Source organism: Marmota marmota, unplaced genomic scaffold, assembly GCF_001458135.2.
Source record: "Marmota marmota marmota unplaced genomic scaffold, marMar, whole genome shotgun sequence".
In the NCBI taxonomy this organism is placed as follows: Eukaryota; Metazoa; Chordata; class Mammalia; order Rodentia; family Sciuridae; genus Marmota; species Marmota marmota.
In genome coordinates, this window is record NW_026000153.1 from 27,899,732 (window position 1) to 27,908,002 (window position 8,271).

The 8,271-nt window shown below is 35.8% G+C and overlaps 1 pseudogene; it reads left to right on the plus strand.

Annotated features, from left to right (window-relative positions):
• Positions 1–6,393: 6,393 nt before the first annotated feature.
• LOC107146292 lies at positions 6,394–8,007 on the plus strand (annotated as a pseudogene).
• The last annotated feature ends 264 nt before the right edge of the window (positions 8,008–8,271 follow it).

The following is an 8,271-nucleotide window of genomic DNA, read 5'->3' on the forward strand; positions in this document are numbered from 1 at the left end:
AGTGTTAGGGTAAAGCATATCTGTCATGTGTATGAGATGGTAAGGAAGAGAATATAACCAGAGAGAGTTGAGCTGCTGGGAAAATGGCATAAGCTAACAGAAAGGGATTGGGTCCAGGTGAAACATGGCTTCACAAATCCTGGTGAGGATTTTTTTGCATCTATTCTGAGTTAAATGGGAGATTTTCAAATTGCAAGATTTTGAAAAAGGAGTAATAGGATGTGGATTTATGTTTTAAAATAATGTGCACCTCTGTGTGGTATGGAGAAGGGAAGGGAAATGAATAAACAAGAAAAGGTTATGCCATTAGTACAGATAAGACTTAGTGAGGTCTTGATTGGAGGCCAGGTTCACAGAGCAGGCGGAGCAGTGAGAATTGACCAGACTCTGGATGTATTTGGGTAGAAGGAGCAACAACATATTCTAATGGATTTACATCTTTATTTATTTATTTATTCTAATTAGGCATATATGACAGCAGAATGCATTTTGATTCATTGTACACAATTGCAGCACAACCTTTTGTTTCTCTGGTTGTACACAATGTAGCATTGCACCATATGTGCAGTCATATGTGTACCTAGGGTAATAATGTCCATCTCATTCTACCATCTTTCCTGCCACCATTCCCCCTCCCCACACCTCCTTCCCACTTGTTCAATCAAAGTTCCTCCATTTTTTTCCACCACCCCCCTTCACATTATGGGTCAGCATACACTTATCAGAGAGAACATTTGGCCTTTGTTTTTTTTTGGAATTATCTTACTTAGCTAAGCATGATATTCTCCAATTCCATCCATTTACCTGCAAATGCCATAATTTTATTCTCTTTTAATGCTGAGTAATATTTCATTATGTATATATACCACAATTTATTTATCCATTCATCTATTGAAGGGCATCTAAGTTGATTCCACAATTTAGCTATTGTGAATTGAGCTGGTATAAACATTGGTGTGGTTGCATTATTACAGTATGCCAATTCTAAGTTCTTTGGGTATAGACTAAGGAGTAGGATGGCTGGGTCAAATGGTAGCTCCATTCTAACATTTTTAAGGAATCCCCATACTGCTTTTCATATTGGCTGAACCAATTTGCAGTCCCACCATCTATATATGAGTGTGCCTTTTCCCCCACATCCTTGCCAACACTTATTGTTGTTTGTATTCTTGATAATTGCCATTCTGACTAGCATGAGATAAAATCTTAAGAGTAGTTTTGATTTGCATTTCTCTAGTTACTAGAGATGTTGAAAATTTTTTCATATATTTGTTGATAGAATGTATATCTTCTTCTGAGAAATGTCTATTCAGCTCCTTCGTCCATTTATTTATTAGGTTGTTTGTTCTTCTGGTTTTGCATCTTGAGGGTGAAGAGAATGTGAGTAGCCAAAGTTGACTTCAGTGTTATAGGTCTGAGTAAGTTTAAAACAAAAATATACTGTGCATGAGATTGAGGAAAGCTGTTTGGGGAGCAGTTGGGTAGTGATGGTGGATGCGGAGGTATTGGGCTAACACTTGGATTTCTGCTTTGACATTTCATGTTAAAATATCAAATAGATATCCCATGCAAATTTCAAGCATGCCATTAGGTATTAAAGGCCGCAACAGAATTAGGAAAGGTCTGGAATTGGGATATTAATTTTGTAGTCAGTATATATGTATATTCAGCATTAGTTTGATATTGGAGAGATAAGCAAAAAAATATAAATTATGGAAGCAGGTGCGTATCTACAGTAAAGCCTCATCTCTTTGCAAAACAAAAAGTACATAAGAGTAAGCATACATGGGAAGTAAAGGAGATTAAGACACTTCTTCTTGATTTCACAATTCTTATTCTTTTCTAACATTTGCCTTCCAAATGTATTTTTTGAGTGTCCAATAACCAGAAATAACTTCTTATAATTGTATAATCATATGCTATTCAGAATTTCCTAATGACAGTCATTTTTGCCAGTGAATAACCTAAGTATATTAAGTGGGTTTGAGGCTGAATTTTTACTGTCACACATTGCTTCTTTCAAACTAGTTTTCTAATTCAAACTATGTATTCCTTCTTCTGTTATTTTATTTGTATTATTAGACTGTCAAGATAAAGACTTTGATTTAAGAAAAAATAAGAACATAGTTTAGTATGAGCCAAATATGAGTGACTGTGGCCCAGCAGCAAGAATTTAAGTTATTCTCAATGACATATTCTGCCATGGGAGAAGTTACATGAGCTTTTATAGTCATGGAACAAAGTCATAACTTAATTCATTCAGTAAATGTATTGGTAGGGGCACTAGGTAGACATGCTAGATACAACAAATCATAGAAACACTCTTTGTGGGTTTCAGATGTTATCTTACAGCATCCTGAGCTGTAGGGTTGGTAGAGACTAGAAGAAGTGTGCTAAGCTAAATGATATATTCCAAGAGGTTTACCTAATAGTAATGAAAATGTTAGGTCAGATACAAGAGTAAATGACTATTAAAGGGCCTAAGTTATATTAAGACAATTTTTTTTTCTTGACCATTCCACCTCTCTAAAATCATGATGGTCTTGGCTAAGGTTAAGCAATTTGCAGAATCTTTAATATAGGTACTGCTTCTTCAAAGAACTACAGTTTCACATGACTGTAAATTCATACTTTCTGGTTATTTCCTTGGAAAAGTTAATCTAACATGAAGTGAATTCTCTTGCTAAATCTGATCAGAAATAATGCATGTGATGAATTTAAAGCAATAAGAATGGAAAAAAATAAGTAGATATAGACAGAGATTATGGACTGCATAATATGAAAAATTTTGCTAATGTCACTGGATTGATTAAATGGGAATTATAAAAACTAAATTTTGTTTTTTATAACAAAGTACAGCCACTTGTATACTGTGATCAGCACAGATCATTGAACAGAGAATTAAAGAGCAACTGAAGTTGTGCCTCCTGGAAAAATAGAAATATCTTCTGAAAGTGTAGATCATCATTTCCATTAGAGTGGTAAGGGTCTGCTCCAGTTATGTGACACTGTCAGGTGGTTTCCAAGGCAGGGAACAACATGATCTGTGGCACAAAGACATACTCCTGATGGTGGCACCAGTGATCCCTGGAATGGCCTCAAAGGTTTCAGAAATGAATAGTGAGTAGCTGGAACTGGAAGAGACCAAAAGGATGGAGCACACTTGGTCTTGAAAAGCAACCTAGCTCAAGGAAAATTCTTACTAGTGGTGATGATCCTTTCAATGCAGAGCAGATATCGTTGTTTTTGAAAAGAGCTGAGTGCTTGAAATTTTCCTGAGCAGAATGTTTGAAGTCATGCAAACTGCAGTGGCAAATAAGGCAAAAGCATTCTCTACATGCAGAAAAATCATCAGAAGCTTTCAAACATACAAGTTATGAAACGACACAGCTAGGATTCTTTTAAAGCAGTGTGTCAAGTTATTACTCAGAGGCTGAAGATGTGGATTTGCTTCCTGCTACATTTCTCTGAAAAGCAGTTGAAAGAACTGACTGTCTTCAAAATGTGGAGAGAAACATGAACATTATTTATGCTATTCAAACTGGAATTTCTCTACTTGTGTTGCAACTTTAGCCTTTAATGTCAGTCAAAATCACTGCCACTTAACCAGATTATTGAGATGTTGAGGCCCTTCTATGCCATGGAGAGGTGGCAAATATAGTAAAAGAGGGTTGAGAGAATCAGTGACTTCAGCCCAAAAGACTAGGATTAAAATACTTGCTTCAAAAGAGTCTTAGTTAAGAGAAATGAATTTCTATACTTCAAACATGAAGATAATAAGAGTATATGTCAAAGTATAGAAATTTTATGATGAGTGAGAAAATTTTTGTGAAAATTACTTTTGACAATGTAGCCTCTCACACACAGTAGGTTGACTATAGCTAACTAAGGTGAAAAATGAGGAAAAATATTCGCAGGGATATGGAAAAATTCAAACACTTTGTGCATTGTCAGTAGGAATGTAAAATGGTGCAGACACTGTGGAAAAAAATATGGTTGTTCCTCAAAATAATTAGTAATATAATTACCATATGATCCAGAAATTCCAGTTTTCAATATAGACCCACATGAGTTAGCTAGGTCTCAAAGATTTATTTATGCATCTATGTGCATAGCCATTATTTATAATACTAAAATGTAAAAACAAAACTAGTGTCAAAAGATAGAGCCCTTCCTCCACCTTATCAGGATACCTGTCCCTGCTCCAACCAGTTGCTAAGGTAACCTGTCCCAGGAATTGCCCTTCCCTATAGGGAGCTATGAGGTTGTTAATAATGTGTCCTTGACTGCTCCATCCTTCCCTTCCCCTTTCAGCCCACTTGTTTCCCACCTTTTGGCCATCCCAGGGAGCATTCCTGGGCCTAGTCACATATGCAGGAGGGAGAGAGATAAGGGGAAGAGGGCAGGAGAACAAAGCAATCCTAGGACATATAAAAAAACAGAATGCTTCTTGGGATACCAGGATACCAGCTATGGCCCCTTCTTCCTTCTGGGAGAAGTCTATGCTACTCCTTTCTAAATAAACCCTGCTTTATATAATTAGGGTGGACAGATAGAGAGAGGGAGGAGGGGAGACTCAGAATAACAAGACAGTGGTGAAGAAGTGCAGAGTTAAACTAATACTAACTGAGTTTAAGACTTAATCTAAATCCATAGTAATTAAGGTAGTTTGGTACTGATGAGAGAATAGGAAAAAAAAAAAAAAGATCAAAGTAACAGAATAAAATGTTGAGAAATAGATGCCCACGAATATATTCAACAAATCTTTGACAAGGCAACAAAATATAATGAAGAAAAGAGAATGTATTTAACAAATTATTCTGGAAAAAAATTGGATTTCCACATGACACAGGAAAAAAGAATCCAGACACAAACCCAAAATCTTTCACAAAAGTTAACTCAAAGCTGGGTGCCGTGGCTCATACCTGTAATCCCAGTGACTCAGGAGGCAGAGGCAGGAGGATCATGAGTTCAAAACCGGCCTCAGCAACAGTGAGGAGCTAAGCAATTCTATGAGATCCTGTCTCTAAATAAAATACAAAATAGGGCTGAAGATGTGGCTCAGTGGCCAAGTGCCCCTGAGTTCAAACCTTGGAACAACAACAAAAATAAAATTAATTCAAAATGGATGAAAGAACTCCTTGTCAAATTCAAAGCTCTAAAGCTGCTGAAATACAACATAAGAAAAAGTCTAGATGATTATTTTGGTGATAGTTTTTACATATGACACCAATGGTACAATTCATGAAAGAAACAAAAATTATGATGGAAACTTTCTTCTCTGTGAAAGACATTGTCAAGACAATGAAAAAACAAGCTAACACCTGGGAAAAATGTTTGCATAAATAAATATCTGATCAACTATCAGTAAAAATACAAAGAACAAGCAGGACAACTCATTATTGGTGGGAATGCAAACTGGTACAGTCCCTTTGGAAGATAGTGTGACTATTTGTTATAAAACAAAACAGAGGCTTATGAAATGATCCTATAACTATGATCCCTGGTATTTGCCCAGTGGAGCTGAAAAGTCATATCAATATATGTGTTTAGAGAAGATTGGTTAATATATATATATTATATAATATATTATATATATAATAATATATATAGTATACTATATATATTATAATATATATAGTATACTATATAATATACTATATATACTATATAATATATATAGTATACTATATAATATAATTATACTATATAATAATATATATAGTATACTATAATAATATATATAGTAATATATATATATATATATATATATATATATATATATANACAAAAACAAAAACAAAAAAAAGAGAGAAAGAAAGGCAAACAAATGTGTGCTGTGCTATTCCATAATTTGTTGTATTTTCTTGGTTGGACACAATCACAGCTGCTTCCCACATGTGATAGGAAGGGATTAGACAAGCACAAGTCACAGGCACTCAGCTCATGGTTTGTTTGCCACACATGGTAGAGGAGTATAAGAAAGTAAATGAAAGTAAAAAAAAAACAAAGAAAAAAAAACAGAATACATGTTGTATAACCTTGGATACACAGAATGTTTTCAATAATAAACAAATATTCAAAAATTTATGGACTGAAATAAATCAACCAGCAATTTTCTGAAATATTATATAATTTTTGAGTTAAAATACTTAGATGCAAAGTAAAAAAATCTTGAGTTTTGTCTAAAACAAAACAAAAAAAATGAATAAAATAAGATACTCTAAATTTCTATTAGGTATACCCAGGAAATTTGAATACCTTATATTTTCTTAATTTACCCTCATATATTAGCACAGGCTCCAAATCCTAGTTTTAAGATTATACATTATAGAGTTGCTTCAGCATCCTGGTGCTGCTATACCACGTAGCCCATGCAGTTGCCCAGCCAAAATGCAGGAGGAGACATAGACCCAAGATCAGCCCAGGGAGCAAGTGGAGATCTTCACTTTCTAGGTAGAGATTGCCCAGTTGATTTTGTTGATCATCAACACTTTCTACTCCAACAAAGAGATCTTCCTGCCGAAGCTAGTTTCCAAGTCCTCAAAAGGCCTGGACAAAATCACACAAAATCTTGATGGACCTCGGTAAGTTAGATTTGGGGAAGGAGCTATGCATTAATCTCATTCCAAACAAATAAGACCAAACCCTCAAGATTGTGGATACTGGAATTGGAATGATGACCAAGTCTGATTTGATCAATAACTTTGGTACTATCACCAAGTCTGGGACCAAAGCGTTCATAGAGACTTTGCAAGCTGGCACAACATCTCCATAATTTGCCAGTTCATTGTGGGTTTTTATTCTGGGTATCCAATTGCCTAGAAAGTTTTACTCTATATAGGTGGTTGAAAAAAGATCCTGACTGAGTAGTATGACTGAGAGTCCTTGACAGGGGGGGGCTTCTCCATCACCATCAGAACTGACACAGGGGAACCAATGGGTCATGGTACAAATGTTACCTGCATCTGAAAGAAGACAAAACTGAGTACTTGAAGGAGAGAATAAAGGAGATTGTGAAGAAATATTCCCAGTTTATTGGCTATCCCATTACTCTCTTTGTGAAGAAGGAACTTAATAAAGAAGTCAGTGATGATGAGGCTGAAGAAAAAGAAAATAAAGATACTACATCTCTGCTTCTGCGGATGAGGTTGTCTCTTTCAAGGACTATTGAACCAGAATAAAGCAAAACCAGAAACACATCTACTATATCACAGGTGAGACCAAGAACCAGGTAGCTAACTCTGCCTTTGTGGAGTGTCTTTGGAAGCATGGTTTGGAACTGATCTACATGATCAAGCTTATCAATGAGTACTGTGTCCAAAAGCTGAAGGAATTTGAGGGGAAGACTTTAGTTGTCTGTCACCAAAGAGGGCTTGAATCTTCCAGAGGCTGAAGAAGAGAAGAAGAAACAGGAAGAGAAAAAAGACTAAGTTTGAAAATGTCTGCAAAATCATGAAGGATATCTCAGAGTAAAAGGTTGAAAAGCTGGTTGTATCAAATGGATTGGTGATCTCCCCATGCTGTGTCATCACAAGCACATATGGCTGGACAGCAGACATGGAAAGAATCATGAAAGCTCAAGCTCTGAGTGACAACTCGATAATGGATTACATGGTAGTGAAGAAACACCTGGAGATAAACCCTGACCACTCCATTAATGAAGACCATAAGGCAAAAGCAACTGGAGTTGTGCCTTCTGAAAAAACAGAAAAATCTTCTGAAAGTGTAGATGGTCATTTCCATTAGAGTGGTAAGGGCCTGCTCCAGTCATGTGACACTGTGAAAGATCTGGTTATCTTGCTGTATGAAACTGCACTCCTTTCTTCTGGGTTCAGTTTAGAAGATCCCCAGACCCATGCTAACAGGATCTACGGGATGATCAAACTTAGTCTAGGTATTGATAAGGATGATCCCACCAATGATGACACCAGCACTTCTATAATGCAAGAGATACCACCCTTGGAAGGACATGAGGATACGTCACGCATGGAAGAAGTAGACTAAGCCTCAAGAACCACTCATACATGTGTTCTCTGCCTCACCTTCATTCATGATATGTTTTCAAGGATTTTTTTTTTGTTCTTTGTTTTTGTTAATATTTATTAAACAGTCTTTATGGCATGACAATAACTCCTTAATGGGGAGATAAGATTTCTTTTAAGTGATGCTGTGATACTTTAAGCACTAAAGCAGAGCTAATAATCTTTTTTCTAATTTCACATTGGCTTATTTTAACAGGTTGAGAAGTTTGTTCTAAGACATGTAACT